Source organism: Dendroctonus ponderosae, unplaced genomic scaffold, assembly GCF_020466585.1.
Source record: "Dendroctonus ponderosae isolate FM_Combo_2020 unplaced genomic scaffold, Dpon_F_20191213v2 Dpon_F_20191213_7, whole genome shotgun sequence".
Taxonomy (NCBI): domain Eukaryota; kingdom Metazoa; phylum Arthropoda; class Insecta; order Coleoptera; family Curculionidae; genus Dendroctonus; species Dendroctonus ponderosae.
In genome coordinates, this window is record NW_026018916.1 from 7,659,854 (window position 1) to 7,687,020 (window position 27,167).

Genomic DNA, 27,167 nt, shown 5'->3' on the forward strand with positions numbered 1-27,167 from the left:
AGCATGTACATAACAAACATAATATCTGGAACAATATCCTTTCACAATAAGTATACCTACTTGCAAAAAAAACAGAGGTTGTACTATCATCAAAGTGCACATATATATAAAGTCAAAGAGAACAGTTACATGCATGTGTTGTATATGAATACAATAAATATCTTATTTAAATGTGCCCATGCACGTAAGTTATCAACTTTATATCGAATTCCGTTTGCTCATTACTACCATGATTTATAACAGCGCTCAGGAGTGCCAACAAAATAAGACAAAACAATGGACCAGCAAAATCATTGTCTAGAAATGTAAAAAAGCGGAAAACTTAATGACATTGAACAGTTTTCGATAATTTGAGACTTTCAATCATTAAAATAATTAAATCAAATTCGGTCTACCAGACATTGCAAATACATATCAGTTTTTCTATGTTGTTACGTTTATAAAAAAAAGCCTTATACACATGTCGAGTACCTACATATCCAATTATAATCTGAAAGCACCGAATAATCCAAGGTAAGTTGAGAAATCCAGTGATATCCTTTCTAAGATTCGAAATGTTACGAAGGAGGCTTGAGATATAAAAGTGGATTTCGCGTCTTAATTGCATGCGGTAGAGCATCAAACACCTGTTATGCTGCCGCATAAAATACATCATTATAATGTGCACTGTTAAAAACCAGCACTGATTTGGCCTAGTATTTCAATAAGACGTCTACACGAATGTTATTTTAATGTCTTTGTTTTATGTCCCAGCTTATTTATGCGTAAAGAATAATCTTCGGATACTTTCTACTGAAGAAGCTCCATCATCATCATCATCAAGATGCATTCTCAATACTTAATGCTCCATTCTCTTCGAGCCCAAACATCAGAGATCATCTTTCGGTTGGTTAAATAGATCAGTCCAGATAGTATTCATTATTCATAATGTGTCCGAAAATAATGAGATACCCTTGCGTCGGACTATCCGCTCGGACGGACCGCTTCGGTAAAAGGGTTAAATTTTATTCCACCACGTTCAAAGACCTGTCACTGGCTCGACTTGACATGGAAGAAGATCGATCACTTGAAGTTATAGGGAATTAAAAACCGAGGTTTAATGAAACTGCGCTGAGAACTAACAGATTCATTGAACAGCAATATCGACTTCTTATCCGTAGAAGTAAGGGAGTTTTCCAGCGTCCCCAAGATTATATGCTTTACATTGAAAAAAAAACACAATTTTAATACACATTCTTTCATTATTTACATTTTGATTCCTAAGGTAGTAGAAGGAGCATCATTCATCTGCAAACTGAAATGCTGTAATAACAGCCAACATTTTAAACAGTAAGTAAATATTTTTTGTTAGTTAACTGAAACAAGTTCAATTTTTTCACCATAATAATACCGTTTCGTCGCAATTTATTGCATACCTTTATTATTTTTTTATATTATTAATTTATTAACTTTAACATTTTATGCACAACTTTTACAGTTGGCAAATGAAGAACCCACAGACTTTCAGGAAAAATAACTTTCAGCATCAATTCAATCAAAATCAACGCTTGGACAGGGATAGTCAACAACAATATTATAGAACCAGTAGAATTACTCGAAAATCTAAATGCTGCAAATTATTTACAACATTTGCAAAATCAGCTACCAGCATTAGTTAAAGACGTTTCCCTATCAATAAAAGGACAATTTCGGTTCCAACATGCCGGTGTCCCTGCGTGCTTTGCATTAATTGTAAGAGAAAACCTAAATAACGTTTTTTTCCGTAGATGGATTGGACATCAAGGACTTATTTTGTGGCCACTACGCTCACCGGATTTAAATCAACTAGATTTCTTTTATTGGGACTGTCTGAAAGGAAAAATTTACTTACGGCTTGCAGACATTCGCGAAGAGCTACGGCAAAGGGTTATTAGAGCAGCGCAGCAAATCAGTCAAACTCAATGTCGCTCAATAAAAATATATTTGGGGCACTTTGAACATTTACTTTCAGTTAAGTTTTTTTGCGTTATTTGGAACAATATTTCATATTAGTTTTCGTTGGCAGCCCGTTTCAACGGTATTGTTATATATTGGACACATTTTACATGCCTCAGCAAACAGCCCAAACAAAAATTTATTGTTTAACGAATAAGTACTTATTATACCATTTCAGATTCCAAAAGAATGGCGGTATTTTTTGTGCTTATGAACATCGGGCTATCCTCCTTTGCTACAGTATCAACAAAAACATACAGTATAAGGAATCTGTACGAAAAGAAAGTTTGTTTTAATATACAAAGCATACATTGAAAATCTTATGACGAGCTTTTGAACTACGGCCATTCCCGAACCAAAAATACAAATGAAATAATTTCTGATTAATGTTACATAAGAGTAAAGGTATGAAATATCAAGGGAAGTCAGTTTTGGTCAATTTTCAAAAAAGCGTAAATATCTCGAAGACCATGATAGTGCTATTAATTAATGCAAATTTTTCATTTTATGCCTTTTTCCGGATGGACCTTTCACCAGACGAACAATTATTGAAGGTTTTACGGGGTAACCTGCATACCTACATTTCCAATTAATTTCTAATTTAAAACCAGCGAAATTTTCACCAATATGTATTATTTATCTCATGGCTCTTGCACCGAAAGAAACCAAACACCATTAAAGTACCGCCGAACAGATTTAGATGAAAGAACACTAATCTATCATGAACCCATTCATTAAGCACTGTTCAAACATCCACAGGTCTTAAGAGATTAAACTACAGTCCACTCAATTGCGCATTAGATTGATTTACAGATTCTATTGAGATTTGAAAAAACAAAACAGAAATATATTAAATAACCAACGATTAGAAACGATGCCCCCATTTAAGTACACAATACAAATTTAAAAACACAATTTGTATTTACGGGTAACTCACGCTACAATCTAGTCAGTATCACAATAATCGCAAATTAACTAACTGAAACTGATAGGCATGATTGCCGTAATCCTTCAGCTAGTTTTTCCTTAACACACGGGGAAATTCAATCAAGTCAAGTGGACAAAAGTATCTGATGTCATCAGTATTACGTCGAGAAATCACCACCAGATATACGATAGAGTTTCCCCTTATCCAATGAAGCGGAAAATTAATGAACAGCTGGGATGGCATTATTTACTGCTGATTATTGTTTTGATTATCTTTTTCCACATATATTTGCTCCGAGTCGCAACGGACCGCCGGAAGAAGGAAATACAACTTTCGTAAGAATGGATTTGCTGCGAATGCAGGATTCGAATATTACTTTATGTACAAAATATCCAAAAAAGTATTAGAGTTAAGCATGTTTTAGTAACCTATTTAAGGTTCACTTCACATCGAACCGTTCAGTGATCAAAATAAGCTAAAAAAGTCGAACATTAAATAATACCCTGCAAGGGTTTTGAATGCTTCGGGATTGGGCTCACACAATGGTCTTAAAACTTTAAAACTTTCCCAATCGCTTATTGCAATAGCTAACTTGAAATGAAGATATTCGAAGTTTTAAATGACGTTTAAAAATTGCATTAAAAATGTTCAGACTAACATTTATTTTAATTAGTCCTTCACTGATCATTGAACTTTTAAATGTTTGAATGTCAAAGTTTTGTGAGTTTTCACAATAAATCATTCATTATTGTCAGGTCTATAGTGGAGATTTCTGATAAATGAGCTTTACTAATATTTGCCTAGGCAGATGTACAGAAGTCTGAAATGATTATTTAGATGTCAAGCTAAAATAAAACTAAAAGTGGTAGAGGTGTCGACTTGGCGAGACAAATTACTTAAAAAAAAGTTCCGTAAAATTTTGAAAGCAAAAGATTGCGTTTGCATTAAGATTTTTGCTTTGTATGCATCTGCATTGAAGACAATTATTACATTTAAATTATCTTCTATAGAACGTAAATAACCATCTTCATTAAGGCGGCTATCCAATACGAGAAGACCGGATATTTGAGCATTTAGAATGCCATATCTTCGCGATGTTTTTGACCATCCAGAATGACTGCGCCAAATAAAATCGCATCGCCTGTTTTCAAAAATACATTGATAAAAATTATTGAATAAATTCTAATAAAAAATTGTTTTGTTGCAAATTTTTCACTTGGTTGCATATCGCCAATTTGAAACTAATACTCATATAAAGCTTTAGTAAAAATATTTGCACACCAAGCGAAGATAAATATTTTGCATCAAGTAATATGCATGTATTGCATTCAAAATATGCCACTGTTTCGGAAACAATCCTGAAAAATGACCATCGTACAGTATTTAACTACATACTAGTTAGTATTTGGAAATATTGTTAATGGATTACTGAAAATTTTAGATTTTATTTACGTTTTACTCAAGCCATTTTATCTACAAATCTACAAAAATTCAAAATTCTTAGTAAAAACTGTAAAATTAACCCACTTTGCCATTCATATTTCGACAATTTGCCATAAAAGCACGAACATTTGAACATGTTCAGTTTTAACGTTCAATAATGCGCTTGAAAATTTATGGTGTCTAAAAATAACAAGACATTGTATAAGAAGGTGCGATAATTAAGATTCAATATAAATGCTCTTAAAACATCGAAGACAAAGTTCTCAAAATACATGCCCACACAATTTTCCCATGGAAACCACCAGCATTATTATATCAAACAAGCGCATGAATTTACTTTCTAAACACTATTTGACGTCCCCACAAATCTTAATACTAACAAGAATTTAGGAATTTAAGTCGTGATTTACGTTGTATGGAATAATGGCCATAGAATAGCGATACAAATGAACGGGTATAAGATATAAACATACAGTTACCGGAGCTAATGGTCTGGAAAATATTCGTTTTAAATTGCGCAAAATCTAGTAAAAGTGATAAAGCGCTGAGCTTAAATAATAGTGCTTGCGCTATTATATTATATGCTGAAAACATATTGCCGACAAAGATGTAATAATGTTTTATTAATATTTTCATTTGTCGGCCTAGATGTGAGGTGATCTATCTTGTTTGAATAGATAGATATCATATTGAAGATAACGATTGCTGGTGACAAATTATTTAAACCTCTAAGTAAGTAAAGTAAGAGCACTTTAAAGAAAGCCCGTAAATAAGATAATTCCTTGAGGCTTGTCACTCCCAACAGATGCAGTATACACCTTTCCACTACCAACCTAATATTTATTCGTCATTAAATATCTTCTTAATGTATAACATTTTATCAGATAGGAAACTTGTCATCGACTAATCGCCAATCAGTTGTACGAAAGCAACGGGGAACATCTTTAATAAGCATAATCACGTAGTTTTGAAAAGCGTGTGATGCTTTATATCCTGAAGTTGAAGAACGCATCTAAAGGTTTTATTGGGACTCTCATGTAGATGCCATTAAAAATTCATGAATAACGTATCTTATAACAGAGAGGTTGAGGTGATGTTTAATAAACTCATGAATTCGATCTGCAAATTATCAAACACTGAAGAAGACAAAAAAGTGGAAAAGCAAGTCTGATTTGATTTAATAAATAATTTTAGTTGAATAAACCATATTAAAGCAAATAAAAAAAGTGTTTTTATGATAATATCAGTGTGTATCTGTAAAATAAGGAATGTTAATGCTATCAATACGACAAGCAAATAAAAGTGAAACTAGTGAGTTAGTGCCTGAGAGTTCCCTGATTTCATGTTCCTACCACGTTCCATTCACTCTAAAAGAGTTTGATAAGTAATTTAACAAATTAAACATAATCTGCATCATTATGTGCATAAAGGAAATACACTCGAATAAATGGCAAATTTATGGCTATTAAAATTGTTCTACCAAACTTTAACATTTGCTACTTGTGCTGCAATTGCATAGTACATACTTCCTTTTTTCCGTTTTCGTACTCTAAATTATATAAAAAAATTATAACATTTAAAAATCGTGTAAAACCTGACAAGTTTCCTAACGACATACTTCATATATTTACATTTACTTTAGCCATTAAAATCTTATTTCCAGTGATTAAAGGATTGACTGAAAAATATGAGCTATCGGATGACAGGACATGATTAAGCACGAACGTTGGAATTAATAAACGCTAATTTCAGGTAGTCAGGGCAAGTAAAATTGTCAGTACGGCAGCTTTTGATCTTTAACGATGATATAACATTCATTTCCTTCAAACAATTAGAGACCTTTGAAGAATATAACGAGGTTTATTTCGATTTAGTTCTGGCAGCTGATTATAAACAATATTTCACCTAAAGAGTTACCAAACTAGTTACTAATTTTTTTAAAATTAAATGCAATACCAGCGGATGAGGCAATTTTGTAGTTTAATAAAATCAATCAATGAGAGCGTACATGTTAGCACAATTACTACATTTTTTAGATACAATTTTAACAACGAAAAACGAAAGTAATGACTAGCACAATATTCGCAAAATTGCAGAAAATTATGTATAAAAAAAGTTGTTTTTGAATGAAAAATATAATAAAGTGAATCAAATAATTTGGTACAAAAAGTCGCGGTATGAACACCCTTTTTGATAGAAGGTTTAAACACTCTTTTTCTATACAAATTTTGCGATAACGCAAACTAAATTTTAGTGCAGCAAGTAAGGAGTGAATATAAACTCTCAGAAACTCAGTCTTAGGTAATAATTCTATACCACTAGAATAGTGTAAACTGTAAACGACATTTAAATATTAGTTGGCAGAAACAAGGGTTTTCGAATGTGACAAGTGAATTATCTAGTATCCGGCAGTTAGACTATTTCCACCGTCGATACACGTAAAACAAAAATAAACAGACGATTAGAATGATGAATTAATTTAGCTAAAAGCTTCCTGATAATGTTCAAACCGTTTCGTAGGGTATTTTAATCCCAACGAAGAACTTAGCGGGTCATTTCGACCCGGTGAATTAAAGAAATAACTGAACAGCATGAATATGGAGTAGATCGAGGGATAAGATATATTCAGTTCATCAATTTGCAGCCCAAATAAGAGTCTCATCGATTACGAGTAAAGCCAAAGAAAATTTTAGTCTTTCAACGAAAAGGAAGCTTTTTGGCGTCTGATTGTATAACATAAATTAGAGTATAGAATATCTTTGATGATGGCAATATTTGAAAAACTATTGAAGCCGATAATTTTCCAAATCATATAAAATTTTCCAATATTTTTGACAATTTTATATTGTAACTCGGAGAACTGAGTTTTCAACAATACTGTGTTGTCCATTTTTTTTTTCAAATGAATCCAAGGTAGAAAAATGTCTATTTCAGAGGTGCAAAAAAAGTATTTACTCTCTTTAGTTCAAACTTAATTCATTAAGGTTCATGGAACGTTGTTTGTATATTCCAACACCGAAAGTTTTTCGCGTTTCCTGCGTGTTGTTAAACAGCTGAGAAATCCGACAGAGAAACTTTTCATTGCTCAGCCCTGTAGAAACCAAAACTCGCTTTCTCGAACAGAAGAACGACGCCAATCCTCTGAAGAAAGTTCTTTCAATTTAGAACAGGATATAGGACACGAAACATTTATCAAGTATCAATCAATTAATGGAATGATGAATTAATTTGGTTAAAAGCTTCGCTAATAGAATGGTGCAGATGCTATCGAATGAACAAAATAAAGTAAATTGAAAACGAATAAACAACAAGCTGTCTTCAGACATGTCAGAGCTGAACGCTGAGCATTTAATTACCACATCCAGAATGCATTCAATCAACCAAGCGAAGTCATATTACTTTGAAGTTTAAATATGAAGTAGCTAATGCAATATTGCATTACCCATTAAAATATCTTTATCTGTATTTTAATTTATTAATGTATTTTAATGCGTTGCATTAAAGTGTCAATGGGAAATTATAATTTGATTGTGTGCATGCATCTTAGATATATAGGGTAGTTTAAAAATGGCATTTTGGGTATGGCGGTGGTTTATTTGCAAGAAAATAAATCCTGAATGTTTGTTGTGTTAGTCGTTACTATTTCATAGATTTCTGCCCTGACTGGTTAAGCAAATATTAATTCCTATAGTAATCCATATTCGATCTTTTCTAACATGAGGTAAAAAGAAAAAATTATGATGTTAAAGCAGCTATGTAAAATTTACCATCGCAGTGTTTTCGACGACAAGACAAATTTTACTTAAATTATTTTCTCCTGATTTGAGTTGTACTTTTCAAGTGAGAGCCAATTGTTCCTCATAAGGAATAAAACTCATTTGGAGTAAGACTGTTTATCTATTATTGTCGACATTAATCGGTGCAATTAAAATTTAACCCAAATCTAACGGCAAACTCCCAATAACATATGAGGTAGCGCAAGATCAAGGCGATATATTTTTCATTCTGAATCGTGCATGATCAAATTGCATTCATTAGGCACATGCAGAGGTAAACCAGGAACTTAATTTCTACTTGAATACGTCAAATCGCGACTAAAATGCCTATTCATACATGAACTGATACTGATTGCAGTGCTGCGAGGTGTAAATTTGCCCCAGTCCTCGTGTCTCCAAAAGAGCGAATGTGGAATACTAAGGAATTATTTCGCTTATGGGCACGATTTTACGAAATGTGTGGGTAGAAAGTCGTCAAATAATTGCGAACCAACTGAGGTAACGTTAGAAAATAAACTCAGAATAGATTTTTTTACAAGAGTCATTACACAGACAAAAGCGCGATTAGCGAAATTTAAGAAAGTGAGACTTCTAAATATTTCAATAATGCTTTGGGAGTTCCAGATCAGAAAAAATAAATTGGATTTCGGCAATTTCTCTTCCAAAAAGATAAACGGGAGCGTTCAATTGCAGCTGCCGGCAGCTGGCCAGTGCTGGTTTACGAAAAAAGAACTCACATTGTAGCTGGACGAAACTCTCCATATTTTTCTCTGTACCCCGTAAATTCTGTTTTATGGACTACTTACTTTCTTTCGTTGCGACAAAGTAAGAAAAGTGATATATAATGCCGAAGCTCTATAAGGTTAGCCAACTGAGTGTGGTTAATGGAGAAGTTAAATTGTTAGATGATTGGAAAATATTACATCAAGCGTTATTTTCAAAGCAGGAAATTGGTTCGACATTAATCCAAATATAACGTAGTAATAGAGCAAGTATTACCAGAAGTTTACCGGTTTCCGGTGATTTTTTGTTGTTGCAACCTTCTTACATTATAAATAAATAGTTTAGAAGACCTGAATAAGCATTAACCAAAGCAAACATTACTGTTCGCGAACAAAAATATAAATTGTCTAATTTATTAACCTCCTAAGTAAGTTGGAGTATAATTGGAATTATAAAAGCCAATTAATCCAAACTTTTCACTAATCCAAATCTTTCCAATTTTAACTGTATCGACTTAACGAGCTTTTACTGCATTTGGTGATCCACGTAGACATTGTTAGTTTCGAGCTGTATTTTTAATTCCTGCCAGAAATCATAATTAGCGTAAGCAGTGAAAGCCCAAAAGACTGTCTGAATTTACAATTACTGAATCAGTTGGGATATTTCCAGTTGTTGTTACCTTATATTTATCGATGCAAACTAAATGGATTCCTAAACTGTTTTCAGTGGGCTTATTGGTTAAAGTTAATGAACTACAAACTAATAAAGGCATTAGCTGATGAGAATGAGTAATAAAGCAAGCAAAAAACAAACTACTCCTTTCTGGTGGTAAACAACTATATACTAATTGAGAAGTATATAAAACCTACTGTGAATTCTCCAGCTAAATTGCGTTTTTCTTAGATTATCGTGCTCATTTATTGTAATAGAAGATTGAAAACAGTGATAAACTCGAATTGACTTGTATTTTGCGGTTGATATTAAGAGGAAGGAATGAAAAACGAATTTTCGTCAAATTCTGAAATATATGAGCATTATTTGCTGTTATTGATGCGGTAATTTTGTTAATTATTTGTATTTTCGTTCTACCGCGAACGGTACGTGTTTCGAATAATAAAAACTATTTCAACAATTTAAAAACTTCAGTCAGCTTCCCAAAGACTGTTTTGGCGTTTTTCCAGATCAAAGGACAGGTTTCCAGAATTAGCAGTCGCCTCTCTTCTTCTGTCCCGGAAAAAAGGCAACAAAATTGAACGAAATAAAGACCCAATTATCTCGCAAAACGTAGAATTTAAAATTCCAGACCGAACAGACAATTAGACGCTCCTCGAAACAGTTATGCAATTAGCCGAACGTTTTTGCGGAATGTACTTTACACCGGAAGACAAAGACATAATTAAACTTGACTTGCTTAGAAAGAAACGCGATTTGCGCCACTATATATTTAATTTTCTCGAGTTTCAGGATGTAACTGAATCTTTGATTCGGCGTTTATCAACCACTTTAAATTTACGCCACCATCCAGCTTAGTTCTCTGTTAATCTAAAAGTGAGTGAATTAAAACAATCCCAATGCTGCAAGCACATAACTCTTCATAGATGCTTGAGTTATAAAAAAAATCATTTATTCTTGTGATAATACATCTCGATGCTAGAGGAATCATATATTCACTCCCCATTGTTTCAAAATCATTAGAGGAAGTAAGGAACAACAGAATCAGACAGGAGTAATTGATAGTTTCTAAATTCAAAGCTGACATCTCAATCGATGTATTTGAAGACGGCAGTTTTTAGCCTTAGGTGTGCGTTGTGTTGTAGGCTATAAATGGTGAGGTGTCAATAATCTCTAGGAGGTAATTTATGGTACAGTTGTGCCTAAAGTGATCGAACAGCAGGATATCCAGAGCTAACGTTATAAATATTGAAATGAGAACAGTCGATCGGGTTCATATTGTCTTCCAGGATTACATAAACTGAATATTTGACAGAGCACACACAAAGCCGAGGTGAATATAAATCGCAAATTTTTGAGAATCAGGAACAGTGACAACGCACTTCTAAAACGCAATTAATTTTAAAAAATTGCAAAACTAATATCGAAAACTGCTGTTAGTGTTTCGCAATATAATTTCCGAAAGCCACAACCTCTATACAGTTGAGTTTTTTTCGATTAAGGCCCGTAGATTAGCGGTTATACCTCCGGTCAAAATTAAAATTTAAAATGCCGATTTCCGCGCATAATTAGCGCCCGCTTTGCTTGCTTTTCGTGAAATTAAAACTCTCGATGGCTTTTAATGAATATTCATTAAAATCGAACCATACAGTGTTGGTTTTTTTTCACGCAGGCCACAATCAACAGGTTGAATATATCGCCGGCCTCTGTTTGGTTAACATTAACATTTAATTTCAATTCCTGCATGTCATTAAGGCGGTAATTTACTTTCAGATTAAGACAACCTGTACTTTTTTTATCAAGCAGGGGCAGTCTTTGAAGGAAAGGAAAACGCCGGGTATCCGAAATCTCAAGCGGCTCATTTTTTATCTAAATAAATGTTTCATATCAATTGGATTTTCCTCAGAAAATTTAGGTAGCTGACTAGCTCCAAGTCAGAATCAAAATTTTGCAAATTTCAAACCAAACCAACGAATGTCCAATAAACTACCTTGCCGTGCCTTTGTGCTCAATTTCAATGCAACCCACAAAAATATACCGAGATCAGAAACGGCATAAATCTATCTTTTCCATATCGAAACAACCGATATCGACAAATTTAAAATACGTAAGGCAATTAACGATAATTAGTTAATATTTTTAATGGACATAACGAAAAACTTACGAGATAATCTAAATGAAAACATCCATTAAACAAATCAGCTTTTTTCTCAAGTTGAATAAACTGCTCTTTAAACAGAGACCACACACACGAGGCAGGTTGGGTATCCAGTGGTTATTGCTGTGTACCATTCTAAATAAATATCTCGGCGTATCTCGCGGTACTTACCGGGAATACGTGTTAGTACTTAGTAGCGAATTAACAATTCTAAAAAGTAGCCCGATCGGATAATACATAAATGTATTTTGTTACAAGAGCGAGGACAATAATGGGGTGAGATGAATAAAATATTTCTTTGAAATGCGAGTAACTAGTCCTATAATACTTCGTAGTAACGACATTCCTGCTCAATCACCTTTGTTTTTCTTCTGGCGGCATAAAATACTTACATTTTTATATAGTGTAGAGCAACCGGTACTTACCTGCAAAAGAAATAAAAAAATTAACGTTATCGAAATACCACAGATTCGTTCGGTTTTAATCGTGGACAATGAGCTGCAATTCCTGCTGAAGAAAAAATGTAATTGTTTGGTGATCAAGAAAATTAAGTGGATATTAAAATCTTCAACTTTCTAACTATAAAATGGACCTTTACCTTTTGATGGATAACTAGAGGCCTAATAAAAAGTATAAAACAATTTTTTCAACATTTCACCAGTTAAAAAGCCCGGTTGGCTTTGAAAGATTCGACTATTACTAGATTAGTTAGGTATTTAGAGTTTTTTTGATATCAGGAGCTACGAACAATCAAAGTTTACCAATTTGATATTTTCGAGACACTTCCCAGTAACACTTTCAATAAATAACTAAGCTAGATTTTTCTGACACTTTCTGACTTTCTTCTTGTTCACTAGCACTTCTTCTGTAGTACGAAAAAGCGGCTTAAATGACAAAGCGCATCCGTGGAACATATCAACAAAAAATGAGTATTTTTTAAAGACTAGAATTTTTTAACTCTCTTTACCTGCAATGTTTTTTGCACATTGCATTTAACTACTTACAAGGACTAATTTAAGCTGTTCCATCTTGTTGTGATCACACCTTCATTTCCAGAAATATCGATTTAAAAAAATTAGAATAGAAAAACCTCAGCTGAGCTGGAATTTGATTTGGTCTTGGTTTTACACAGAGTATCATCAACAAGCGAGAAAATGCAAAAATGTGTTAATATCATGCAATGATAAACCGTAGCTCCAATTTCCGCGCCATTCAAGAGATAGGGTGTCGAAGCTAAAAGTGGGTGTTTTATTAAAATATCAACGATCCTTTTGTCGATTTTGTGGAAATTTGGCTGGCTTGCTCATTGCAATAGGGAGCAAAGGTAGCATTGAGTAGATAATAATTGGGAGTTTCAGTGGCAGTTCGGGGGGTCACTTTTCTGAATAATATATTTTTTAAATGTACACTACTGTCATTTAAAAAAATGGATGCTATAAAAATTACTTTTTTTGAACAGAACAGAACTGAGTTGTTTCAAAAGTTATATAATAATGTTCAGGCACATCAACTTTGGTGTTAGACAAAAACAGAAGGTTTTCTATTAGGTTCTCGTGGTGATTGTCTTCACTCCCTCGACAACAAAAAAACAGCTTTGCGATACTTTGAAGCAGCTGCTAATGAGTGAATTGATTATTTCCTGATCAACCCCAAATATACATAACACAAAAAAAGTGCCAAAATCAAGTGTTGAAAATGTTGTGCGTTAACTTCCTGACAGTGAAATACGTTGTGGACTATTTCGGGGGTTGTTTTGAAAAACGGAGTATATTTTTAAACTGACCCAATCAAAATGACGCGTAAAAAATAGAATGTAGGCAAATCTGGAGACTGCAGGCCATTTAATTGGACCTCTTCCACGAACTAACTTGTTGGAATGTCAATAGATTTTCTGCAAAATCCGAAATATTTTGCTCAGTATCTACCAATTGGGGAAAGCGAAGTCTTCCAGAAACTGAAGTTTGGATAATTCGATTTCTGGGAATAAAATATGGTCCTATATCCTATAGGAACGTGATGAAAACGCTTAGTTTTGGGCAATATTTTGTAGGCACTTCGCAGAAGATATAGTACAGTACCATTAATCATAATAAATAAGTACCTCTACCAAAACCACTTATGAAACACACTGTAAGAATAAACTAAATATTGATATGTTGATTGCCCTTTACTTCACTACCGGTTCAAGCAGGAAAGGAAAAGCACCTACAACTTTCCACCGCGCCTTTCGTTTTTATTTAATATCTGAAAAATCGTCATTTACTCAATATTTACTACATGACAGACATGGAAACAATGTAGTTTACAGTGAGTTCAGTTCTTTTTATTCAAATATCAAACTATCAAGACTTCTCCAAAAAAGGACACTTTTCCTAATATTTCTGAAATATTTAAGATTATTGCGCTAAAGACCATCTGGCCTGCTTGGTACTATAAATAAGCAGCACTTTGCAATACAAGCAAAGCAAAATCGAAGTTCGCAGTGATTTTCCGCATGGATGTGGCTTTTAAAAACGGATACACTGCAGTTCGTTGCAGTTCCTGCAAGCCAATTAGTAAATTAACCAAATTAGACTTGACAGAGACACCGAGCTAACTAACCCTGAGCGGGAGCGCATTAGGAGCCGTTAGGAGCTAATAAAAGTTGGTAAACATATTTAGTGATTATACGCGATTCAGTTCAGCTTCGCTAATTATAAACGGGGTTCCATGCAAAATGTTCTCGACGGTAGCAGCTAAGTTGACTTAGAAATTCGCATGGAAATTAAAAAAGCAAATTCGTTTAGGTTACTGCAAAAAACTTCCAATAATAAAACGTTTAAATTGGTACTTTATATGGTTTTAAAATGCTTCTTTGCCTTATTGGCAATTTGTAGCACATGTTTGGTAAAATTATGACCTGATATGGCTTTGCATCGCATCCTTCGTATTAACCCTCCTATATGACTTGATCAACGAGCTACAGCGTCAGCTAAAGATCGGTTCTTTTACATAAGGATTTACTACCGTCCTTAATAGGATTTAGTATTAAGTCCCTAAAATCCATCCTATTCAGCACATATCGGAAAGTTTTATGAAGAAATGCTTATAAAACTGTCTGCAGTAATTTTAAAATATGGCATTAAAGCCACAGGTTATACGGTTTTTATACAACGGGGTTACTTACAACTTTATGTCGCTTTTTTCGTGTTTTATTAAATTACCATTACCCGGTAGGATGTGGTCCTAATAAAATTAAGCTGATTTAAAGTTATGGCTTCAAATTTAATGGGCGCTCTATCTTACGACACGTCTGTCTGGCACAGAGCGTATAAAATATAGAGCGTCTTTGTTCATGGCATTTTTATATTAACTAACCGGATATAGTGCACGGACAAGTATATTGAAACTCGGTTTGCAGTTGATAGACACACGGGGATTTATATCTTCCATTTAAGCCATTTGCAGAACTACCAAAATTTAAGTCTAGGTAACTATTAATTAACTAACTTTGAGCTGATGTCGCGGAACGGTAACAATGTTTATCAGGTCCATTTTTAAAAAAGAGTTTGGAACTTAGCATCGTGTATAAAACGGCAAATTACATGTTTGTATGCGTTTATCACATAAAATGTGCATCCACATACGACAAAAAGCGCAAATCCAGCATACTAAAATAGGCATTAAATGATTATCCGAACGCAAAGAATATCCCCAACATCCTGCCAATGTGAGATGATTTATAGCCGTCAGCGCGGAGTTTTTCGCTCGTATTTCAAAAAATTTCTTGCAATTTTCTTTCTTGTCTACATTGCTGGATAATGCATCGTTCAAACATAATTTTGCAGAGATTATTCTGCTAGATGGCCAATCAATTACATTGTAGATGAAAATAATAAACAATCGCTCATAGAAACTACATCGGACAGTCAAAGTTTCATTATGGTGGAAAAGGAAAACTAGTTTTATATACCTAAACCAATTGTTTCAACAAAATAGCAAGTACATAGAGTACAAAATGTTGGAGAAAGTTATAAACCAGGATAGCTTTTCATGCTTAATGTCACACGAAGTGCAAGTAGATTTGAAGCTGGTTTTGTCGGAATAAACTGAGTTTGGATACAAAAAAATGTAAATTGTGTTTATTCGGAAACAGATTAAGTTTAAACTCTATAAATGTTGAAACCGTTCAAGTCTCAATAAATGGAGACAAAATTCTATATTCCAAATAAATTAAATATTTGGACATATCACATTTAGGAATGTTTTCCGGGCTTTGCAATATATTTGCACATAATTTTAGAAGGCAACTTATAATTTCATAGGCATATATGGGTGAGTAAGTAAGTGGATTTGTTTTGATTTAAAATGAAACAAAATCTATTACCTACATATTAGGTAAACTAAGACTTTTTAAAGATCTAGGTATTATAACACGAGAAATTGTGCAGATTTTGTATTGCCGGATAGATGTAACACAGTCCAAAGATTAAACTCTGTTTCGTTTAAGGGTTTGATCAAATTTATTAATTATTTTTTTATTGTTTGTGGTCTGATCTTGTTAGATTTCTTCTAATTGTTTGTTCATTCAATTGTTCACGTCATACTTCTATTTTAGGTGCGGCACTGATGGCAATAAATACAATACCATTATTATTATTAATTATTTTATTTCCTATAACTTTTTTAAACAAATGCATCACTAGATTTAAGCCAAAATGACTAAGAGTGCATAAATATACCTAAGAACAAGTATTAGCAAAAAGTGACGGTTGGAACTGCATTACTCAACTACTAGACCAAATATTTAGCAAACATAAACAGACAAAATGAAATAATTTTATTAACAGATTTTACAACGGTACTCAGAATGAAGCGATAAAATTCATTAAAATTTAGTTTAAAATTGATTCACACAAGAATAAAAAAAAAATAGTGACGCCAACATGCAAAATGTACTATAAACCAAAAAAAATCATCAACATATTGTCAAAGGCCCAGAACAGAACTGAGAATGTTCAACACGCCGATACCAATCTATAATGTTCCGTGTGGGAGTTATGATTGTTCGACAGTCGCAAAAAAATCTCTGGTGGGTACCTGTTTTCTTTATAATCTCTGTCGATTATTTTCTGATTTTTTAAATGAGTCCAAGGAGCTGAAAGTGCACTTTAGATATTATCTTGCAAGTTTTATACTAGCGCCGAATATGGCTATTATTTGCTACTAGTTTTTCACACATTACAATCACAATTAACAGATCGTGCACAATATTTTTCGAGAAAAATGGTTCGCTTGGTGAAAATAAATTGAAAAAGCAGGATATCAATAATTTACTTCTTACAAAGCCTGCACATTTTTCGAACAAATATGAAAGCATGTGATAAATCATGTATCACTATCACTAATAGGAACAAAAACAAGACGGGCGTGCCTCTGGCACAGAAATAAAGCGTTTCGCAGAAAAATGCAATTTCAGCTACTTGCTACATAAAGATATAAAATGGAAACAATTTATGACTTTACAAATCGCATGAACATCTGGAAAGCCTCCAAATAGCCAATGTTCAATTAATCGTCATATTCAACTTATTTCAAACAGATAATTAAAATTTTATTGACTTCAGTTCACTCCATTAGGCGAATCATCCAATATTTACTATTTAAACTAAGCTTAAACTGAAGCCACAAGATATCATATATGTAGTTGTATTTAATATGAAATTATTTAAAGCTATGGATTCTGATTCTGAATACTTCGCTTTTCAAATTAAATGTAATAAAAATAGATCCAAACTCATTATTAAGTGCAGTAGCGACTGATTTTCGTTACTATCATTGTGACAAGTTTTAAACCAACATTACCGAAATCTACCGTAATTAATTCGGAAAGTTTTACCAATTTAATCATGCAACGCATATATTTAAACCGTCAACAATAACTTTGTTAATCTGTCGGTAAACTTGGCAGGGTGCACAGTTATGCCCAATGGTTTAGGGGCATCCCGATGCACCCCAAGAAGTTAGCACTGCCCCCCTGTGGGCTGATGAAAGCATTTTAAATAGGGGACGGTACAGTCGGCTTTAATTTTTATGGAAATTAATCCAAATCGGATAGAGAAAGGGCCTTTGCATTATTAGACACATAGGAATTAATGCTGCGGATTATTTATGAGTTATGGGGTATTGGCTGATTTAGTTAGCTATCGTCTATACCTGGTGGAAAATAAAGCTATATAAAATTTTAGCTTAAAAAACGTTTTTTGAGAATGCAAATGCGTGCCATGGGGTGTTTTGAGTCAACAACCTCCGAATGCTATTTGATATGGGGAAATACGTGCTCAAAATCAGCCCCATTAGCAACTGCATAAATTGTGAGATACAACAGAAAGCTATTTATGAAAACAGTTTATCGCAATTTAATAAACAAAGGACTTTTCAAATTACGAAAAGCACATAGCGTGAAAACAGTGAAAACTTGGGTATTAGGAAAATATGCCTGGCTTTCCGTGCCCGAACCCTGAATATTCCGAATATTATGGAAATGCGAACTGCAATTTCTGCATTCGAGAAATAAATAAGCTTTTTAAGTTATTATTTATTGTTCGTGTGTTTCAGATTTAGGTTTGTGTCGGATTTTTCGAATTTATGCTGCGAGTTATATAGAATGTTCGCAATTACTCTAGAAATTTTATACATCGTCGTAATGAAATTAAAAATGACTTAAATATCCAGTTTTTATGTTTATGGACTTCAAATGGCTTGGAATGTAAGACAAATAAATATATGAAATGGCTGTATGTACAATTGTACCATTTCTTATTCCGGGTACATAGTTTGAAGTATTTAAAAAGCATGTACATAAACCATGCAGTTCAGAGCTCACATATGGAAAATCAATAAGTATAAGAAATCGTAAAAAAATTATAAAATTGAAACTGTGACAATAGTCTAGATGAGTTGAATAAAGACCCATCCGACTTATAGAATTCTGCAACTGTATTTTTTGCTTACGCTACTTTTAAAGCAAAAGTATGAGTCTCTTTAGAAAATTTTGCATCGTGGGTACTTTGGAGGATTTCAATTGTCAATTTATCAAACAAATAAACCAAATTATGTAAATTTGACTAAGACAGATTTGTTTATTTTATCTGATATTTCCATGGCCAAAAACTATTAACCTTGAGTTTAAATATTAGCCCTCTTGCTGTGATAATTCTCCTTTGATAGGTCTGTTGTTTGTTATGGTAGACCGCAAACAATTAACGCGCGCAGGGTAGTCCATTGTCAAAAAATATCGGTTTTTATTGTCTGAAATTTAAAAGGGAATTAAAATGACTGAAGAGTAATATCAGCTGAATGGGATGGATTCGGATCGGGGAGCTTTTTAAATTATTTTAGCTCAAATTTTAATGATCAATTCATCCTTAAGATCTGTGCTAGTATGCTAAAAATGGAAGCATTGAATAACCAAATGATCATTCGAGAGTATACGGAGTAATAATGGCATTAAAAAAATGCTAATGCTGACAGTTGATGTGTTTTACTATGCACATAAAACTACTTGAATGGCATTTTCTCTGAGAATTGAATAAGCAGTAGTAAACGACCATATAAAGTTCGAATATGGGGCTTTAAGAGCATTAAATTAAGTTCATGTGTGCATCATTAAAAAAGCTGTTTGAATCACTGTTTGATTTACTTCAGCCAGAAGAATCTACATTAAGACAAAATGATTATTTTATTCCGAGTCCAAAATATTTGGGCATTTGAAATGCCATTTAGATAATGCGATTCAAATGTTTGAAGATGTTTAATTCTTTCAGATATTTTCTACGGGCGACAAATATTCCTCCGAGAGGCAAAAAGTAACCAATGTTCGAGTACATCTTATAATGCGCTGTTGAGATTGTTGAGAACTTTTAGAAACCATATCCCCAGAGTTTAAAGTAATTTCTTCTTAATCAGATACCATTTGTAGTGTTAATCAGTTGACCACACTTCAACACTTAGCAGCTTAAAACATTCAACTTACAGAAGTACCTTTACAAATAAAGCTGCCCCTCCTTATACATTAGAAATTAATCCAGTTAGTTCCCGTCCTATTAACACCCAGTTTCATACGTAATAAATAAACACATTGAAATGTAAAACGGAACTTCCTTTTTAAACAAAGAAGGTGTCAGTTTCAAAAGAAAACAAACAATCTCAGCTGGCCTCTACTCCATTCACGCCTCACGAATAATCTGGTATAAAAGAAAATAAAAATATTCGTATCCGTGTCTTGATACCAATATGAAACCTTTCTATATGGTAATACATTTCTTTATTTAAAAGTCAGTGACTTCGGGTCGAGGAAGACCTTAAAGTTTCCTTATTTATGTTTTTAATATATACGTGGAACACACCGGATGAAACCTTATACCTTGTTAGAAAATATTAGTATTTTTTATGTTAGTGCGACTTTTTTACTGGAAAATATTGGATATTTGGAAAATGAACTCGGAAGATATTAGACAATTTGCTGTTTCGTTACGTACCAAATTTGGAAACGTTAGATGCATAGCTACTCTTGCGTTGCTTTCATTCACTTAACCAAATATAGCTATTCTATTGTATAATTTCAGTATTTGAAAATTAATTTAATCAGTGGAAAAACCCATCAAGTTAAATTCATTGTTATTTATATGTGGGTGCACTGAATAGAGCCGACAAAATTATGTATGTATATTATTTACGTTTAAGTGACTGAATAAACTGGCTCATGCCAAAATGGAATAACACTGGCAAGATTATTTCCAGATGTGCAGTCGTGTCGGATTTAAATGAAATTTTATGTAGATTTCAGACAGAATTACAAAATTTATTACTAAAACTTGCAAGCTATAGTCATTTTGAATGTCAGTCATTAATGGAGCATATTTTCGGTTAGCCAAAAAACTAGTCGGTTACGATGTTTATACGCCTTATCTTTTATCTGAAAATTGCAATTTATTAAAGATCAACCAGCCACAAATGGGTCAAGTGCTTAACAATTTCAAACCAAAAATGAAGGCCGGTTTAAGGAATAATGGTCAGTTCAGGACGTTCAGCTCTTACCATTAACACGCGAACAATCAATTCCGAACTCTGAAGTTGTAGCTGGCGCTATTTATGAAATACATCATTTCATTAATGCTGAAAGTGTACACGATTAACATTTTATAGCAATGGGTAAACATTACTTGTTATAAGTAAAAAAACGACAGTAACGCTCATCAAAATTACTTAGTTAAGAAAGACAAAATTAAATTAATTTTATAACTAGTATGTATATTTAAAAATATTGAACAAAATCCTGTAGTAACAAACGTTTGAAAGTACATAAAACTAAGCAGCTAAGTAAAATTAGGCATGCTTTCCATATTTAACTAAAGAGTTAGAAATGCAATTTTTTCTGATTATATCTGGTACCAATTCGCGATAATAATCAAGTAATAATGTTCAAAAATGTTCAGGAGTAAAAGAGAGCATGAATCAACCCACCCACAAAACAAATTTATCACAAACAACTTGAGGAATAGCGTATAACTTACCTGCCATAAAATAAAGTACAGTTTAAAAGTTGCTTTCTAAATAATCATGCATTTCAGCATTAAGATACCAAAGTCCGTTACGCTATCTTTATTCCCCATTCAAATGCATTTCAATATTCACTCATGAGATCGTTTCAACGAAAAAGCAAAATTTTATCTTCCAATTTGTGAGGCATACGCCAGATATGGAAACTGCAACATATGATCTGGGTCAAAGCGAAATAATCAACCATAAATTGAAAGCCTTTTAGATCGCATGGTGCAGAAACTATGAGGGAAAATCGAATATTTTCGGCAAATTGGATTGACATTCATTCGTTGGAAATAAAAGCGCTTTAGTTCAAGCGAATATATGAGAATTTTGACCTAAATATGTAATTAAAATTGATTGTGTGCTGCGGTATGACTTACATTTATAAATTGATTTTGCCTTTATAGTGAACAATTAATAAACTTATTTTAATAAAATTGTACGAGTAAAAAAACGTTAACAATATTTTGAATCGAATTCATACAAATCGTACATACTCTGCTCAGTCAGTTCAGGTATCCATACCGCTCTACAGATACTGTTACTTTCCTACTTGCTTACGGCTTAAAACTTCCGTTAAATTTTCTGAATACATTTTTTCAATGTAATTTTACATATTTTGTCAATTAATATCAGTAAAATATGAATACTTTTAAATTCCGCTAAACCTTTGTTGAATCGCTGGTAATTTTAATATCCAATACATACTCTATAGTGCACATAATATATTCAATTAAATCTGTGCCGCATAGCAAATATCTTGCTGATATATCTAGCAAATATCAGCTGAACTAAATAATATAGAACGTTAATTTATTAATACGATTGGAATACAGAATATTGACGGTTGGAAAATATCAATTATTAGAATATAATGAAAACAAAACGTAAGTAAAACGCAGGAATGTACAAAGGAATTCTCACATCTTCCTAAGCGAAAAGTTGGGAAAGAAATTGAAACGCCATGTCTAAACAACATCATAAAAATTCTCTCGCCTATAAATGCGGCGTATATATTTTTTCGTCTTCCATTTTAAAGTGCGCTCATTGCTTGTGCCCATTAAATAAAAAACGTCAACTCATCTAATGACTTTAGAATACAATTCTAAATCAGAAGAAAGCTACCATTAGCTTCTTTTGTGCTATAAAAAAGCGATTATTCTTGTATATCATTTCACTTTGATCATGTAGTCCTATGGAAGCCAAATGGAGTTATAACATCGGCAGCAAAACCTAAAGAGAACGTCTTTTTCCATCATCAGAACGACGAACGTGATAGAAGAAAATTTGATTTAAATGAAGAGTGATGATGATTTATTTCAAACCAGTTTACAGCGAATCAGAATTACAAAGACCAAGATGTTTATTATTCTGACTCTAATTATGAGATTTTCGGTTTTCAAGAAAATATGGCTATAGTTTATGGCATTAGGATCCTGGAAGAACACATATCTCTATTTTACGGCTTGGCGTGTTACATTCGTATAAAATTGCAGTTAACAATCAGAATAAACTACAAACACGCAGTTCAAAATTGAAGAAAATTACATTAAAATTTAACAAAAGAACAAATTCAATATTACTTCATGACTGAGAAAATGAGCATTAGTTGTGAGCACATTAAACATGTAAATTTAATAAAGAGAAACTTATTTGCATTTCTACGTTAGTGTTGCTAGATCAAAACCTTTCATGTCGTGGGATATTTTTATATTCGTCCACAAAATCCGACAAACCTTTAGAGTTAACGTGAAGGATTTTCATTTCACACACCCTGAAAACATGTTCAATTTCTACAACTTCCAATAGTCAAAGGGTTCATTCAAAAGGTGCAGTGACGGTGGGTTCTTTCGTATAAGTGATTTCCAACCGATTCTTTCCATTTGTGTTTATGAAATTCTGATTGACGCTTTCTTAAGCTCCTTTAAATGATACAATAAAATATGTTTCGTAATCGGCCTTTTGTGCCATACCGATATTTATTTTGTGTTCACCGTACTAAAACGGTAAAAGCAAATAGCCTGTTATTGTGTTTTCCATTTAGCATGTATCGAATAATACTTCCCGTTTTAAATGATAATTGCCGACTATATATGAAAAAATAACAAATATTTCGTATATTCAGGTCAATGAATTTGCGTTTCCTATTTGGGATACATCCTATTATCCATCTGTGAGAATTTAAATCAAAATATTCAAGAAACTTTTAACTAAATTGCATTTGGACACATTTCAAGTGCTTTCGTTTAATATAAAACAAAACATATTCGGAACAGTAAAGTACAGATTTCAGTTTGGAACTTGTAGTATTAAATAACGCAAATATCTTTGGTCCAATTTTATTTCACTACCTTCATTGAATAGTTACTTTATCATACAATTTCAAACGGAATTACATCGTCTGAAATATTGGCTAAATTTGAAAATGTTCCTACGTAGTAGTTTCTACTACAAGTTATTGTCCGGACTATACACTTTGGCACATTTTTAAACAGTAAAAACGGATCTTTCAATGTCTTAAAAATGTGATTTTGTAAGAAAGGACTGACACTGATTATATAATTAATGTATGTATCTGCATCACCACGTATCAATCTTTAAATACTGTGTAGGGAAGACTAAATGCTTCGCAGATATACCGGGTGTTTTATAAACATTTCTACACAGCTCTCGATGTGATAAGAGACGACGGACAGGCATTTTCGCTTCATAGGAATGCATGTCGAAATTCCCAAAAAATATACTGCTGTGGGTCCTGACCAGCTAAAGCAATTAAACACAAGCTAAAAAAATTACGAATAACTTATGTATATAAACAAATGTTCCATCTTTGGATCTCAAATGAGAGCAGATAGTCCAAATATTAACACTTGGAAGTACTATGCAGACACATTTCGTATTCCAACTTTGCGACGTCTCTTCTTTCAAAATCCGTTCCTACATTAGTCATTGTTTCTCTAACCGCCGGATTTAAAGAAACTGCTATTTCTTAAAGGTTTGCAAATACAGCCCCCACTAAACAAAACGCAATGATAAAATAATAACGCTCGCCCCGAAACTGACAGCGGATATCTTTTATACGCTTATACCTGTGTTAAGGCCCTGTTTACAAATGGTCGGCGTCTCATGTGATAAATAGCCGATAACGGGGAAAGCTCTCACGTGATTTATAGCTATTTTAGTTCCCAAAATGCCTCCCAAATACCTTTGGTTTGTATCGTCTGATAGTTGTGGAATTCGGGGACCAAAATGTCCCCTTTGTCGGAACGCATCAAACAAGGTCGCGTGCCGCCTTTGTCCCTCAACATGGCATTCGGCCAAATTAATTGATCATTCATCAAACAATAGGGTGAAATGGTAGCATTTTTTATTACTACAACATTAACCAACTAAATAATAAATCAAAAAGCAAAACTGTAAAAACCTATCCATTATACAGCTTCTGGCTTCCGACTTCAGTTCTCTCAATTGGAAACAGAATGTTCTTGCCTACTTCAGTTTATGACACAGCATTCATTCTTATACTTCAGTCAAAATGAAAGGGTTCCGAATAATTGACTACGTTCACACTTAGTTGGCCAACGGATGGACTGGTCGAAATTAGCCAATCAGAAAAAAGCTCCTTAAACGCTTACTCTGTCCGACAGTTTGAGGAGCAAATTGGATCGGGTTTTTTCAAGACAGTAATTTTCAACACATTATTACAATGCAAATCTTCCGAAATAGCCTGTGGCCGTTCGTGTTGTAAAAATGTGAGATTCACACTTTTCACACTTTTACAAGAACCAAAAAACAATCTGTCAATACCGGCTTTAATTAAACGAAGTTATTTACCGCCAAAGTTGCAATTAGCCTGCAACCTGCTGCAGGCTCAAAATATTGCAGGAATGAAAATTGTAACCCATTAAATATAAAACACTTCGCTTTATTCTTTGTTTTTGCCAATGGCTTCACAAACGTTCAACTAAATAGTCGGAATTCTATTCAAACATGAACAACGTACATTTCCATTGTTTTTCTGCAGTTGTGGAATTGATTGGTCTCCGAAGCCATAAACGAATAATAAAACTGCACCCTGTCCTCATAACCAACTCACTCAAATTTTATTGTGGAGAAGCCACGACTTGAACTGTGGAACGAGAAAATTACTGGTTAAAAATAAACTAGACTGGCTCTTTTGATTTATTTTGTGCCATTATGACGCCCCAACTCGATTTCTCTATTTTGCTTTATGTTATTCCTGCTGTAATTTCCTTTATTTACGTTAAAATAGTGCCGATTCGCCAGAGTGGGAGTCGAAATGTCATCAGTTTCAATTTCGGGAACTAATCTTATTTTAGAGTCAATAACCGTTCAAAACGTACTTATTGGAAAGTACATTTATTTTCGAGTAAACTGTTTGACGTGCCATTAATACATGTTGGATCGCGTTATATGAAGCAGAAACATTAAGGCAAACATGTGCTAAATGCGAAAAAGACGCAAAGTTCGTAAACCTCAACAGAAATATATTCAAATATGTGATCTAGTGGACAAAGAAATACTGATTTGAATAAGCGGATGTACCATTAGAAAGCTAGTGCATTTTAAAATAAAACAAGAGCAGGAAAAAATGAAGTGTGGTTGGCTGAAAGTGATTGGTTTATACATTTACATATTTTGCAACTTGGAGTTTTCGATTTGAATTTTCTGTTTAAAACAATATTGTTCCAGTTATCTCTAGACTTCTTTCGGATTCTTCAACATATCCCAACAAAAACAATTAAAAAGGTTTAAATCGGGAGATAAATTATGTCAATTAATGGTGTGCATCAAGAGCAAAGTGTCTTTCGAAACAAACTATTTTCGGAACATTCAAATACAACAAGCAATAAAATAAAAAGGGTAAGTGTTTCAGCCTAAATTTTTTTTCAATATTACTTCTTTTTAATATAACATAGATTATTAAAAAATAATTTGTTTTTTAAATCGACCCCCACCCTTGGAAAGATTTCCGCCAAAAATCAAAATTTCATGCGTGTTTTTTTGTGGTCAATCGACACCTTTCGACGTGAGAAGGTCAGAAATATGCATTTATAAAGTATTTGGGCCAACAATAAGCAAAAAAATCGTCGGCCAAAAACCGCGAACTCTCAAAATCCGCTTAAAATGTGCAGAAAATGTCTATTACTTCGGATTTGAAACTTCTAGCATGTTTTTCTATCAGTTCGAGAATATTGGCTTGTGCTAAAAGCAATTGATTGACTTATTTGTGAGTAAAGTTATTTGAATAAAGAAAAGTAGATGTAAATACATACTTACAGAGCTGAACGAAACATGTATTTCAAAAACATAAAACTCTTTCTCTAAATACACATTTCCCAGTTTGAAGCATTTCAGCCAATTTAAGTTTCTTGACCTTTCACTTGTGAAGTGAATGAAACTTAAATCCAGATCAGTAGAAAAGTAGAAACTATGACTATAATTTCACTCAAACACCTTGGGCACTAGTAATTCCAAAATGACTGTTGATTTTAACGGCTATTCTTTACGAACAACAATTAACTTCAGTTCTACCTTCGAATTACTCTTTTGCAGCTAATCGCGCCCGTTGTGACATCTCTTTTTCAAACAGATTAAACCACAAATCGCAGAAGAACGAATCGTTCCCTCGAGGTCCTCAAAGACGCAAAGATGCGCCAGGTCTATTTGTACTATGTCGATATTAGGTTTTTCCCTTTGTCTTTGATCGAACGGTAGAAAGTAAATTAGACAAGCGTAACGCAGGGAATTTTATTGTATTTGCATTTTGTTCAATAAGTCCAGCATTAGTTCCGTTTTTCCAGCCTTCTTGGGTTATTGAGAACCCTGTGTTTGTTGACGATCTTTCGCAGCAAATTAATCAAAAGGGTAGAAACTAGTTTTGGCA

At 33.3% G+C, this 27,167-nt stretch overlaps 1 protein-coding gene and 1 long non-coding RNA gene across 4 annotated transcripts in view; one reads left to right on the top strand and one right to left on the bottom strand.

The window, feature by feature from the left end:
* LOC109546161 (protein slit) overlaps positions 1–27,167 on the bottom strand; it is a gene marked incomplete at its 3' end in the record, with an annotated part of 191,607 nt that overhangs the window by 101,950 nt on the left and 62,490 nt on the right.
* LOC125505114 lies at positions 161–1,988 on the top strand. The gene is made up of 3 exons (XR_007281927.1): positions 161–513; positions 1,265–1,329; positions 1,767–1,988. It is a non-coding gene; the product is annotated as an uncharacterized LOC125505114 (long non-coding RNA).